We start from the raw sequence: 15206 nt of genomic DNA on the forward strand, positions 1-15206 counted from the left end.
TAGGGCTGGGGGAAAATGGATTCAGTAAAGTTAGGAGCTTGGAGCAGTGTAGGTTTGACAAACAGCATAATGTTGATAATATAGAAATTGGTCTGTGAGAGCAGTTGCTGGGGTTGGTGGATTTTTTTTTTTTTTTTTGGCATTATATGTGTGTAGATTGTGGGCAATCACTGCTCTAGAGAGAAAAAATAGCTTCAGAATCCAATAACCCTTGGTTTCAACTGCAGTTCTGGAGCAATTTACTTATGTAACCTTGCTGAGCCTTTCATTCCTTTATGTTGAAACGGGCTAATGACACTCACTTTACAGGATGGTTGTGGGAATTAACTCAGACACATTGGTGGACTCTGTGCATCCCTTCTACAATTTGTGGCAGAATGGCAAAATAAACACGTCCTCATCCATCAAAAAAAAAAAACAAACAATAAAAATGAAGAGAAAGTCAGTAATCAGTGCATTGTAATTCCAGAAGATGACGGATAATCTATCTTTATCTCATACAAAGACGGCCACGTTTCACAATTCAGTCCTGCCTTGGGGCAGTTATTAGGCAAACTGAAAGACCCATTTCCTGAGAATCTCTCTGTTCTGTTAGCCAGGGTATAGCCTGATAGCTGCCAGGGTAAATGTTAGTTAATTCTTAATTGATAGCTCAGCCACTGCAATTGATTCCATTCAACAATAATTATTCTCCTGTGGCTTGCTGAACTCAATTGTGAGATTTCCACCCCTTTTCAGTTGTGTATAAAAATAGCAGCCCTTAGGTCTTTAAAAAAAGGTAAACAGTAATTTTTCTTACTTCAGAGGTTCAATTTTATTTGCCTGGAAGCTCGTGTGCTGTGATTTTCGTCACTAAAAGCAAAAGCAAACCGCATGGTCGATAACGCCCCAGGGTTAACAATCTAGAGCTGGGTCGCAGTTTCTAGGATTGTCCTCGCTATCTTCTCGAAGAGCTTTTGAAGTTCTAAATTTCCCGTTCTAAGGGAACGCCCAGCAACCCCAAGATAAAAGGGGAGCTGAGAGAGCTGGCGGTTTCCTTTATTTGTCTGACTTCAAGCTAGCCATTTTCTGCTGCACGCGCCGCCGGACTCGGACTTGCCCGTGACACACAAGCGACAGTTTTTCCTTCAAAGGGGGGCTTGGATAGGTTAGTTTCGTTTCTGACCTGGGGGATTGGGAAATGCGCCAAGAAAAGTTTAAAACACCACCTGCAAGGATCTTCCTCGTACCATGATTCTCCTTCCCTTACAGATAGCAGGAAAGGCAGCATTTTTTTCCATCAACACCCACTTCCAGCCCAGCGCCGGGCTCAGAGAGGAATGTGTAAAATTAGTGGGCTCCTCTGAGTGACAGTCCGAGGGCCCAATCAGCGCGAACCGCGGCGCGCCGACACCCCTCCCGCGCGCTCTCTTTGGCTCTTTCCCGCGGGGAGGGAGGTGGGAGGGCGCGAGGGAGGGGAGGTACCTGGGACTGGGAGTGATGTCAGCTCCCAGCTCGGTGCCTGCCCGGATTCCTGACATGGTGTAGGGCCGAGAGGGTGGGGAAGGCGGGAGCGGGGCGAGAGAGGACTCGGGGCAGCCAGGCTGCGGCGGGGCCGGAGTGCCGGCGCTTTGAACTCCGGGCGAAGGTGAAGCACAACTTTTGCAACTCGTGCTGGCGGCTCTCCTCCCCCCAGGTAAGGGCGCTTGGCTCCTCTCGGGGACCGGAGTGTAGTGGCACCGTTGTGTGGTTGCAGCTGCTCCTCCTTTTCACCGCTCGATTTCCTTTTCCAGCTCACTGCAGTTTCCCAGTGGGAGCAGGCACTTTTTGGTGGGTGGGGTAGGGCTTAACTCCTGGGGCTCCCAACTAGCTTTTAGGTGAAAAATACCTCCAGGATTGGACGTGTGAGATCTTGTCCGTGTCCTTAAGCACCGCTCCCTCCCCAGTCTCCTAATAATACTTGAGAACCCCAATCAGAGAAGTGTGGTGTCTGTGTGTGTGTGTGTGTGTGTGTGTTATTTTAAAACGTCACAAAAAGTTTAGGAAATATCGACTCAAAAATTATGATGAGAGAGAACAAAAGTTTTTGTGTTTTATTGGCTCCCCTGTGGTCTATTACATTTAAATGAAAGTCTGTCATTGTTATTCATATTTTTTATATCATAATATAAGAAATCCTTTTTTATAGTTCCGTCAGAACGTGAGAAATTCACTTGGAGTGTATTAATTATGAGCTTGTGGGAAAACCGGTCTCTTGGGGGCATGCTTCAACGCCGGTTCTTTTTCTCTCACATCTTAACGGAGGATCCCTTTGGTTGCCAACGTTGTGATCTGGAAAGGTTAGAAAGGCTGTTGAGAACCTTCATATCTGTTTTCTGTGGCTGTTTCAGAGAAAGACGAGAGCTGGTAGTTGTTTTCATGGATCATTTTTAGAGAAGGGAGTTTTAACTGGGAAATGTGGCTGAAGGCGTGGCAAACAAACTCTTTAATTATAGGAACATGAATTTTTCAACATGTGGGGTCAAAACAGATCCTTCCTTTCAATAAGAATTGCAGGGAGCAATAGAAGAAGAACTTGATCTCATGTCCCAGTTTGGTATGTAGGGAAAGGAACTGCCTGTTGGGAGCAAAAGGATATTTAGATCAGCAGAAGTACAGAATTCTGTTTTTTTATTTCCAGTCTCAAACCCTTTAGCTGTTTCTTGCTTGGTGATTTTGTGTGCCCAGGTCACTAACTGGGTATGATTGACTTTCTGGGGAAAAACTTGACCTCATACACTGACTGAGAACCCTCACTTATCAGTGCTGAAGGCTCTTTCTTTTGGGGAAGCAAAGAAAGTATTTGGGCTGGGACTCTCGAGTCAAGTTTCCCTTTCTTTCACCAGAGTGCCTCAGCAGTGAGGATCCTTCTGTTGCCAGGTCGGGAGGAAACGGGCGTGGACTTCTTTGTGAATCAAAAGCTGCATCCCAGGTGCCTGTACGTCAGGGCATTTCCGGGAGAGGAGGAAAGAAAGAAGCCACAATATCGCATCTAATAAACCCAGGTCGGGAAGTGTGGAGACCTGGGACTTTGTTGATGGGGTTCTCGTCTTTCTAGCCAGATACCAGTTAGGTTGCAGGGCAAAAAAGAGGTGTTTTGTTTGCTGTTGTTTATAAAACACCTAAGGGCTTCCCTGGTGGTTCAGTGGTAAAGAATCCACCTGCAGTGCAGGAACCACCAGAGACATGGGTTCAATCCCTGGGTGGGGAAGATCCCCGTGAGGAGGAAATGGCAAACCGATCCAGTATTCTTGCCTGGGAAGTCCCATGGACAGAGAAGCCTGGCGGGTTACAGTCCAAAGGGTTGCAAAAGGGTTGGACATGACTGAAGTGGTTGAGCACACACTCATGCATGCATGCATGAGACACCTGGATCTGTATTGTTCTTAAAATTTTTAATTTGCACAGGATGGATTAAGAGTAGATTTTTTTTGCAAAGAGGAGGTGTGCTTCACTGAAAAAGCCTATGTATTTTAATTTTGGTCTGTGTTTTGGACTGAGAAACAGAAATTGGCTAATGTCACTGAAATAATGGTGACCGAGTCTTTGCTATTTATATTCTGTGAAAGTGAAAGAGTTATTTGTTCCGTCCAGTCTGACCCTTGGCGACCCCATGGACTGTAGCCCGCCAGACTCCTGTGTCCATGGGATTCTCCAGGCAAGAATACTGGAGTGGGTAGCCATTCCCTTCTCCAGGGAATCTTCCCGACCCAGGGATCAAACCCAGGTCTCCTGCATTACAGACAGATTCTTTACCATGAGTAGAAGTTCATAAAACACACTGTATTTTCCAATGCACTTTTTCAGCAGGAAAGTCTGGGAGGTGAGGTGGAATTCCTGTGGGCTGGTGAGAGCTCTCTGAAGCCTTGACTGATGGAGTATGCAGACTGCTGTTTGTAATACGGAAAGAAAGCTGCAAAATCCAGTCAAGTAGCGTCTTTAGGATGTTACCTTGTTTTCCAAATTCAGCTTTATAATTCTTTCCAAGAAATGGGTCCTTGCTTACTGACTTAAATATAACAAAGATTTAAATTGCATTCGCAGTTTGAGTAGCAACCTTTAAGTTTACATACTTACTTTTAACCAACATTTCTCTTTCTCCATCTGTGTGTAGGAGGCAGATGTGGTATACTAAAACACTGTATGTTCAAAGGACAAAACTTCAAAGATGTTTGAGTTATTGAGAAAGGTAGAATCAGGTTTTGGTTGAATTCTTTGACCAGCTAAGATAGCTCCTTTAAAAAATGGGATAATCTGGCCTTTGTGGACAGATGTTGACTTGAAATTCAGGGCACACTGTTTAAATAAAGAGTGTAAAAAAAATAGAAAAGTCAAGTGCCTAATTTCAGGGGCATTCTAGTCATTTTTTGGAAACAAGTTCAGTGAGAGAGCTTTCATTAACTGTTGAGGTAGTCTTTTTGTTGCTCACTGTGCTTGCAGGAGATAAATTTGAACAAGGTCAATTCTCCGCCTCCCCCCACCCCCGCCCAGTTACTTACTAGCTGACTTCTTTTTAAAACCTTTCATATTCATGAACTATTTGTACTTTTGTAGTTAATTTAGATTATGTTGGTAATTTGTCACATTAAAAGTAACTTTTTGAGGTTCTCATCTCCCATTTTAAAAAATACCTATATCCTCAAAAGCACATCTTTCAAACTGTTAACTAAAAGACCTCATTCATCACTCTTGTCTTTTCAGAGATATTATTACATGTTTCTGATCTGATTTGAATTACCTTTTCAAAACAGTGAATGAATGAGTGAATGAATGTATGAATATCCATTCACATTTGGGTCTGTGTCTTGATTCTTTATACTAGAGAAATGTTCCTTTAAGGTGCACACATAGGCAAGAGATAGTATTAGGTTGGCCAAAAAGTTTGAGTTTTTCTGTAACATGGAAAAAAACCTAAACAAACTGTTTGGCCAACCCAATACATAATTATGACATTTTTTTTATTCCCAAAGATTTCCTTAGAAAGTCATATTAGTTTTGAAAGTAAGAAAAAAATCCCAGTTGAGCATCCGATTGTGAAATCTTTCAGGAAACCATGATATTATTGTTGTTTTTTAACCATGGTGGAACAGATGGGTTTAAGTATGCGATCCAAAGCTGTTAAGGTTACTGACACTGGGTGTTGTTTTAGGACAAAGGAAACAAAGTGTCTGTCCTCTGGCCAGCATTTCCCTTCAACTAAAAGTTGGTAATTTCACAATTAAATCAGTCATCCAGCTGCCCCCATGTTGACACTATCCAATAACTGCTCTGGGCTAATGTAGTTCCTTGAATCTGTAGTGTATTATGTCATCACTTTCTCACATTCATTGCCATACATGTTAGAATGATTTTCCTAGCCCAAAGCCTATAACTTTTGTCGCATATATCACTACCATAAAGACTGATGCTTCATTAAATGGAGCTAATGGATTAAAAAAAGAAAGCTGAACTAACCCACCCTAGAAAATACAAACACTTTTCTATTTTTTTTACACTCTTTATTTAAACAGTAATTATTGATGCCAGTTTGGCATTGGTTGATGTTTCAAAAAGCCAAGTGGTGAGGGTTTCTTTTACATCAATACTTTGCCCCATATTTAAGGATCTAAGACACCAAACAACTGGATTTTAGATGAAAAAGTGGGCCCTTCAGGAGTTTTAAGTTTACACACTCATTAGGCAGCTTTTGAAGAAGAGGAGGGTTTGAGTGAAACCTCTACCACTTCTCTTTGGAGAGCTTCTATTTCTGAAATGTGGGGTTGGACTCTGAGGGATCCAGGTGGGTGTGTTGTCTTAGTTTGTGACTGAACTTTGGTTGCGTGTCTCCCTGGAACTTGATATGACTCACAGTTTGACTGGCCCACATTCACATCCTTGTTTTTCTTGGCAAACGTAATGAGTTCAGAATAGAAACATCAGGTGGTGGTTTCTGTGTGGTGGTGCACCCCAAAATGCCCATGACCGAAGGAATTGTGCGAACTCAGATTGCACTGAATATCAGTCATTCTGGTAAAGACTTGTTTCACTGATATGGACCATGAAGGAAGAAGATCAAATACCATTACTTTGGGGACTGGCTGTAGATTTTGTGGACATCCTTTGAACTCCAGAGTAAGGCTAGGTCTTTTCACCTCCCCTTTAACTTAGAGAAATTAAGCATTTGACAGAAAAACAAATGCAAGTTCGAGAGCCAATATGCTGATTCCTAGTGTTGCGTGTGGGATAGCAAAGGAAAACTTAATTTTACCTGATGAGAGAGAAAGACTGAAGATGCTGTTTTCAGTGACAAGTCCATTCATAAGTAAGTGGCCAAATTCTTTAGGCACACAAGGTAGTTCTGGAAAGAAGTAGGTAGGCCCATTGGGAATTCTTACTGCTTCCTTTGCATGCATGTTACTCTGAACTGTATAACTGAATGTTATTTCATGTCATCTTGTATTTCCTGTGAGCCTAGGATATAGCTCACAGAAGTCCTTTTGCTGGCTTTGTGTCACCCTTCTCTCTATATATATCTTTTCACAAATATAATCTTCTCATCGCAGAATTGTATGAGGTTTCTATAAGAAAAGTTTGAACTTTGAAAGAAAATGTAAACAGCCTAAAGCTCTATGTCCTACTTTCTTAATACAGTGACTTGAGAGTGTGGCTGTGGTTGCATACATAATATCCCTGGAACCATTATCTTTTTGTAAAGATAATGCTTCTCATAATAACACATGGTCGAGGATTTTATTTTGCTTGAACTGAAATTTGAACACACTCTACTTTTTATTATGAATGATGGAAGAGTCGGAGGAGCCTGTAAGCTCTCGTCTCAAGTAACTCTGGACAGCGAGTGAGTGGGAGGAAGGGAAACAGTGACGACTCACAGGAAACAGTGATTGAACCTGTGAGTCGGCCAGGACAGTTTGTGTGAAGTCACCTGGGTCTCAGTGTTTTTCCTCTGGATCAGCTGCTTGGATGCATCTGTAAAACTTTTACATTCTTCCGACCTCCACTCCCATCAGTGGGTGACTTTGCCCAACCAAGAGGGCTTTTAAACATAGACTTAAAGTTCTTTTATTGCTTTCTTCTCAAGGTACCTTGATTCTCTAGGATGGCTTGCACTCTGCATTACCCTGTGGAGCAGACATAGCTAGGTGCGCAATCATTTCCATCCTTCCCACTTTTTACTGGTGGTCAGGTAAAAACAAAACAAAACAAAACACACACACATCAAAACTTCACACACACACACCAAAACTTGATTTCCCAGAATCACACATACACACACCGCCCCCCACACCAAAACTTGATTTCCCAGAATCCCTTGCAGCTGGGCGGTGTCTAAGTGACATCGTCCTGGCCAATAAGATGCAGGTAGCTGGGAGGGGTTCTCCACAGACTCTCTTGCCTGTTAGGCTGTTGCTCTTTGTGCTTCTCGTTCTCTCTTCCAGGATAATGGATGCTGCTTTCTAACCGCAGAAGCCGTCTTGTGACCAAATTCAAGAAGCTTGAGGGGTAAGTGGGCTGGGAAGCTGATGGCCTTCTGGAACGCTTTACCAGACTTGGTCTGCCCACCTCTTGATTTATTTTGAGAAAAATAAATCTTCATTTGATTCAACCACAGAAGTTGGGTCTGATACTTGAAGCCAGATGGGATCCTGACTGAGTTTAATTTTTAAAGAAGTCATAGTTCTTTTCGCTCAGAATTGAAAGGCACCATCCTGGATGATTAAAAAAAGGGTCGGACTTTGGAACCCTGCATACCCTCAATTTGAATCTTGGCTTTGCTATTCATCACAGACTAATCTTGACAAGAAATTTAATGTTTTGGGGTCTCCGTTTTCCTATCTGTAAATGGTGGTACTGGTGTTTGTCTTACGGAATTTTTGTCAGTATTGAAGTGAAGTGAAGTTGCTCAGTCGTGTCTGACTCTTTGCGACCCCATGGACTGTAGCCCAACAGGCTTCTCCGTTCATGGGATTTTCCAGGCAAGGGTACTGGAGTGGGTTGCCATTTCCTCCTCCAGAGGATCTTCCCGACCCAGGGGGTCTCCTGCCTTGGAGGCAGACGCTTTACTGTCTGAGCCACCAGGGAAGTTTGTCAGTATTAGAAAATGTTAATAGAAATAATAATGACACATTTGGCACATAGATTTTTAATAAATGATGGCAGCTATTACTAAAGAATACCGTAATGAGGAGACTGAAGAAGGGGAGGTAAGTAATTTAACTTTTAGTAGGTTCTCAGTAAACATGGTTTGAACAACTGAATGGTGGGTTAGCTTTGTGGCTGCAGCCACTTGCCTCCATCTACTTAGCATTCATTCCAAGGCCCATCTGTTTATCTTCAGCCCCATCTACCTACACTGGAATACTCCAAACTCTTATGTTCTCCCAACTTTGGTTGAAAAAGCAAAAGATGTTCTTATGACAGTTTTATTACCTATAAGCAAAGAGATGAAGCGGATGTGCTCCAGAGTCAGACAAATGTAAATTAGACTCTTCTGTCCTTAACTATGTGATTTTTGTCTTCTGTGAAATGGGAATAATTGGGTGGGTTATGAGAATTACATATGATAATATATGTGAAGCATTAACTGGTTTTCCTGGCATACAGTGAACACTGGATTAATGACAGATATTGTTACTATTTTGTTAAACAGTTCTTGGCCTTGGTACAAGGTCCTCTTGGAAATATAAGGGCAAATAAAACATGGTCTTTACCCTTAAGTATATTCATATAGAGAAGATAGGGGAAGAAATGGAATGATCTTCCTTACACATAACCATAATGAAAAACAGATTTAGAAAGCTACTTAGCTGTTAGAAAGTTGGGGGAAAATATACAGATTTAAACAAATGGTTATTATATGTATTTTAAGGAAAAAAGTCACCAAGCATGCATATAAAAAGTTATATTTGTCAGTGCAGGAAAAAGTTTCTAAAATGGAGTGATTTGTGGGGGATAGGATGAAGATGATGGGAAAGATGAGGGGCCTTTAATTTTTTTATGTCTGTTTTACAGCCTCATGAATTACTCTTGAAATATAAAGAGTATTAAAGTTTAAAGAATCAGTTTGTGGGGCTTCTTGGAGGTAAGTGGTAGAAGATGGCGCTATGAAATAGTAAAGGATTGGGTTTAGAGGGGTCCTGCTAGAGAAGGTGGGATTTGAATGGGATGAGTAGGAAATGTTGAGACACTGGGGGGACATGAACATCCTTGGGTTTGGAACAAAATGTAGAATATAATTGTAGAGAAAGATAGGAAGATCAGTATTGTTAATAGAGGTAAGATATTCTAAAGCCAGATCTTAGAGGGATTTAAAAAAGAGTGACAAGACTATGCTTTAAAATGAGTTGTGGGGTTTTTGGTAAGGTAGGGAGGGATCTAAGAACTATTATTATTTTATAAAAATGACTCTTGAAATAATATGTTGAATGTTAGGAGGGGTATATGTGGCAAATGGAGTGAGGACAGATAGAACAACTTTAATCAAGAAAGGCACACAGCTAAAGTTGAATTTAAATAGGAAATATGATGAATTCAGATTTAAGCATCTGAAAAAGAAGATTTAAACATCTAGAGTTTGCAATTCATCATGACCCAGGATAACTTACCTTCATTTTCTCATTGTCTAAATGGGTTAAATCATAGAACCTGTGTCATTAGGTTTTTAGGAGAACAACAACAACAGTATTAATAATAGCTAATGCCTACTAGGTGTGTACTAAGCATTGTTCTAACTGTCTGACATATTTCAACTTAGATTTAATCCCTATATCATCCCTAAGAAAAGGTACTGTTCCTATTCTTACCAATGAGAAATCTGAGGCACAGAGAGGCTAAGTGAATTTCCCAAGGTCACACATATTGTGTGTTGGACAGGGATTTAAATGCAGGTAGATACAGTCTCCAGGGTCAGTAACCTCAACCACTTCATATTACTGCCTCTGGCTTAGTTCTGTACTTGACATGTTAAAAGCTGCTTAGAATTGTTAGTTATTCATTCTATTCACATCATGATGTTAAGCACGAATTTAGACATTTAGGTTTGGAGTGTAGGCAAAACCCTTGAGTGATAGACCATCTCTGTAGGGTTGTTACCTAAAGAGTAAGAGTGGGTGAACTTGCTGAAGAAGAGAATGTAGAATAAAAAGAGAAGAAAGTACACAACCCACAGGGAACTCTTGACATGTAGACATGGTCAGGCCAAAGAAAAGAAGTTATTAAAGGTGATTGAGCAAGAATAACCAGGGAGGTTGGAAGGGAAGAGGTTGCTGGTGGCAAGGGAATGAAGCACGCCCAGCACAAGTGGACCATCCCCTCCATCCAGTGCTGCAGACCTCTTATAGGACAAGTCTGAGAAATGGCCCCGAGTGCAGCTGCCCTCATCTGTGGGCTAGGAGAGCAGTTTCGGCACAGTAGCCACGGAATCCAGAGTACAGAAGATTGAGGAAGACATGGGAGGTGATGAACCCAAGGCTGTCTTGTTAGCCCAGCCTTTCAAGGAATTGAACAGGGAGAGACGTGCTCTGACAGTGTGGGTTTGATGATGGTCCAGGCAGAAAGGGTAATATGAAAGCAGCAAACAAGAAGGGGGAAGGAAAGGGATAGATTGAAATTACGTGGAGAATGTGGGTTAGCTTTGAAATCTGTGAAAATGCTTCTTCAGATAGAATGAAAGAAAGGATGCGGGAAATTGAGGAAAGAAATGTGATTGGAAGAGATAAGAGCTGAGTGAGTTCACCCCAGGCAGTCTGCCTTTTTTTTTCCCCCAGTCTAATAGGAGGCAGTGAGAGGAAATTCATAGACAAGTAACTCAGGCTCCGCAGAGCTCTCAGGATTATTGAGACAGAGGAAACATTTGAAAGAATGACAGAAGTCTCTCATCTAAACAATGCAAGCTGACACATTTGCCAGGATGTATCTCCAGGCAGGAAATTAATTTATTGAAGTGGAAAGTGGTGGTACAAAAAAAGAAGAGGGGAATGAAATGAGACAGAGGGATACCTGACTGTATGTGAAGAAGGAATTTTTAGACACCAGACTGAATGGTTCGCAGAACAACTTCCCAGGGGAAATCTGAGAGCTCTGAGTGACGGGGAGGCAGCCTGGGTCTGGGACCACAGGCTGGGTTTGGTTAACACTGAGCCACAGAGCACCATGGAGTACTCTGAAAGAGGCAGGTGTCCAGCAGAGAGACCTCCGCATCATTACATGCTCCGGTTTAACTGGCTCTGTGCATCTTCGATAGGGGGAGAGAGGGGTCTGCCCAGCCCACCCATCCCGGGACCCTTCCCCAGAGTGTTGAAGTTAGAGATGACATAGGAAAGATGAGGATGTCAATGTTGATTGCCTTTAGAACGTTGATGTGGCACCCCACTCCAGTACTCTTGTCTGGAGAATCCCATGGGCGGAGGAGCCTGGTGGGCTGCAGTCCATGGGGTCACTGGGAGTCGGACACGACTGAGCGACTTCCCTTTCACTTTTCACTTTCATACATTGGAGAAGGAAATGGCAACCCACTCCAGTGTTCTTGCCTGGAGAATCCCAGGGACGGGGGAGCCTGGTGGGCTGCCGTCTCTGGGGTTGCACAGAGTCGGACACGACTGAAGCGATTTAGCAGCAGCAGCAGCAGAACGTTGATTGCCTTTAGAATGTAACTAACGTGTAAACCGAATGCAAGAGGTCATGAGAGGAACTCAGAAAGATCTTTGGCTGAAAGACATTGGGTTGCAGTGTTTCAGCAGATTTGTTGTTGCAGTGATGTGAGTGGTATGAGAAAAGGTCTAAAGCAATCTTAAGAGTATGGGACTAAAACTCACCACCACTCCCATCAGCTCATAGGTGGGTTCTTTGGGGGTTGCTTTAACTGATGTCAGCATAAACGTATCCAAGTGTGGGCAGCATATTTAGATCTGGGCATAATGTTCTTGAGTTCAGTGATTCTTAGTGGGGCCAGCTACATACTTTGTGGAGCCCAGTGTATGATGAAAATGTGTGACCCTCTTGTTCAAAAAGCAGGAAAAAGTGCTGTAAAAGGTACTAACAGGAAAAGCTTTTCTTTTTCTTCCGTAGTCTCTCTTTACTTGTCATGGTGTTTATGTGCTTTAATGTTATTCTGAGTGAAGTGAAAATAAAAATCATCAGCGTGAATTTTATTGTTCATCTTTCTATTATGCAATGCCAGTGTGAAATGCAAATGTAAGAGCATTTAACAACTACACAGAATTACTGAAATCACGTTTCGTAGTGTTTCGTGGCTTGTAACTGCATTTGTATATTTTTATCAGAACAGAGGAAACCCTGCACAAACCTGGCTACCATTATTTCACATCTCAATCTGCACAGTCTATTAGTCTTGGCTTATGGAAGGAAAGACTGAAAGGAAAAAGAACCATGGAGTTGCTCTGTCTTTCCTTCTCCTGTGCTGTCATTGTCAGCTCAAGTGGTTGGTTAATGCAGGGGAGTGGCAGGAGTAAGCGAGGATATGAAAGGAGTGTTTGGTTGTTTTTGTTTCTTAGAAACACGCTGCCTTGTTTCTGCATGTACAGCGGAATCTGGATGGAAAGGAAAGCATGGCCTCTTGTGGCTGTCAGCACCCACCCACCTGCTCACTCAGTTGTTTGTAGCACATTTACCTTGAACTCGCTTTGAGTCCTGCTGAACTCGATGCATTGTGAGCCTGCCAAAGTTCTGTGCTTATGGGGCCTTGCAAACATTGTGTATGAATAGGGTGGCAAGGAATGGTGGCCACTCTTATTAAACAGATCTTCTGTGCTTACATGCACACTCCATTGTGCCATCTGACCTTGTTTATAGAACATAAATTTAAATTATGAGGAATTTCGACCTCATTTATGAAAAGAATTCAAAGTTTAAATTATTAGGAATCTTGATGATGACAGCAGAGTGTTAAACCAGATATGGGGTCTTTCTGAGCATGGGTTCTGTATGTGAATACAGGTTACAAGTTCATGAGGAGAATCCCATGGAGGGAGGAGCTTGGTAAGCTACAGTCCATGGGGTCACAAAGAGTTGGACACGACTGAGTGACTTCACTTTCACTTTGGGAAGTTAAAGAACTCACTTTTAAGCTTGAGCTACCCTCTGATCTTGAAGTCTCAGCTTCATTATCAAAGTTTACAATGGGTCAGGTTTGTGTGGAGTGTCCTAGAGACCCTTCTCCTGGCCATCAGCCCTGTCATTTTTGCCTTTCAAGTGTTTTCTGAATGACTTTTCCTTCTACCTGTGCCTTAGTTTACATCCTCATCATCTCTGATACAGACTATGCAGTTAGTCTCTTGCCTATATTCTGCACCTTGTGGCTAGACAGATCTTCCAAATAAACCTTTGGTACAAGGCCTGCCTGGTCCTTTCTCTGATCTCCTGTGGGCTCAGCCTTACAGCAGAATTCTCAGACTCATTGGTCTGGTTTGGAGACTGCTACAGACAGGTATGGTTTGAAATACACAATATTTTAAGAAATTTGTGCCAGTACTTAATTTTTTTGGTAACTTCACCAGTGGAAATTTACATTTAACAAAGAGATGATCTGTTTGCTCTGGGCTCCAGTTTTCAAACAGGAGGACCACTTGTGGACTTGAGGAAGAAGATTGACTTAAAAAATATGTATATATTTATTTGGCTGCATTGGGTCTCAGTTGTGGCACGTGGGACCTTCATTGTAGCTCATGGACTCTCTAGTCGTGGGGCGCGGGCTCCAGAGGGGGCAGGTCCTGTAGTTATGCTGCACAGGCTTAGTTACCCTATGATGTATGGGGATCTTAGTATCACAACCAAGGACTGAACCCACATCCCTGCATTGCAAGGAGGATTCTTAACCACCGGATCACCGGGGAAGTCCCAAGATTGTCTCTTTATTCTGGCAAAGCCTTCACTTTCATGGATCTAGAGCATGCATTGGGGAAGGCAATGGCACCCCACTCCAGGACTCTTGCCTGGAAAATCCCATGGATGGAGAAGCCTGGTGGGCTGTGGTCCATGGGGTCGCTAAGAGTTGGATGTGACTGAGCGACTTCACTTTCACTTTTCACTTTCATGCATTGGAGAAGGAAATGGCAACCCACTCCAGTGTTCTTGCCTGGAGAATCCTGGGGATGGGGGAGCCTGGTGGGCTTCCATCTATGGGGTCGCACAGAGTCGGACACGACTGAAGCGACTTAGCAGCAGCAGCAGAGCATGCATTTGCCTGTTCTCAAGGAATGCTGTGAAGGAATTAGAATGCTGATTTTTTAACTTGAGAAATTAAGTTCTCCAACCTCGTAGTGTAAGTTGGGTGTATGCTTTGTAGCAGCCCTTGTTTCCTTTTTTGTTTTGTTTTGTATTTTAGCTCTTGATTGCTTTTTTAGGAGAAATACTTCCCTAGGTCTCACCTGATCAGTGTCACCACTGTGTCACTGTGTCACTTGTGACCTCATCTGATCTCGATTTTTTCTCTAAGCTTCTCTCCTGTGCTCAAACCCAGGCTCTGCTCCCTTGGCATGCTTTAAGTCTGCTCAGCTCTTCTACTTTTCCTGCTGTTTGTCCCTGCTTAAACCCTCATCTCTCCTCTAGGCCCCGTTAAAGCAGTTCATCAGGAGACCCTTGCTGAGAGCCTCAGTCTGAGCTCAGCCTGCAAACTCTTGCTGGAAGCAGGTAATAAAGTCTTTAGAATTTTAAATGGTAAAGGTAATGGCAACCCACTCCAGTATTCTTGCCTGGAGAAACCCATGGACAGAGGAGCTGGTGGACTACAGTCCATAGGGTCACAAAGAGTCAGACACAGCTGAAGTGACTTAGCACTAAGTGGACAGTGAGTTCAAGTTGTTTGTGAAGGTTCCTCCCAGCCCAGTGATTTTGAGAAGCCATAATTCTTCCAGTGCTTGTGCCTGTATGTTACTATGCGTTGGGTTATCTAGTTGTTTTTTGAACTTGTGCTTTGTGATAGGAACTTTGCTTATGTCATCTCACTTAAATTATGAGTGTGGCACTAGCATTATCTTCCTCTTACTGATGAGGAAACAGAGTTTCCTCCAAAACTGGTGCTCCAAATGGCTGATCTCTAGTTATATCTTATTTCTTCAAATAGATTATATACTTGTTGAAGGCCATGACTCTGCCTTTGTTGCCAGGCCCTGCTACCCAATCAGGAATCAGTAAATGTTTTAGTGATGAGAGTAATGATTTTTTTGGCTAGTGTG

At 42.7% G+C, this 15206-nt stretch overlaps 1 protein-coding gene across 9 annotated transcripts in view; it reads left to right on the forward strand.

Annotated features, from left to right (window-relative positions):
* Nucleotides 1–1452: 1452 nt before the first annotated feature.
* The window catches only part of PPFIBP1 (PPFIA binding protein 1), a 201737-nt gene continuing 187983 nt past the window's right edge, over nucleotides 1453–15206 (forward strand). For 7 of the 9 annotated variants that reach the window (XM_040234602.1, XM_040234612.1, XM_040234606.1 and 4 more), the window contains exon 1: nucleotides 1453–1675. The gene's annotated coding sequence lies outside the window, so the exon portion shown is untranslated. Of the gene's footprint in view, nucleotides 1676–7454; nucleotides 7519–15206 lie in introns of all 9 variants that reach the window. The other 2 variants (XM_040234603.1, XM_040234609.1) reach the window with 2 other exon arrangements.

Source organism: Oryx dammah, unplaced genomic scaffold, assembly GCF_014754425.2.
Source record: "Oryx dammah isolate SB20612 unplaced genomic scaffold, SCBI_Odam_1.1 HiC_scaffold_29, whole genome shotgun sequence".
NCBI classification, from domain to species: Eukaryota; Metazoa; Chordata; class Mammalia; order Artiodactyla; family Bovidae; genus Oryx; species Oryx dammah.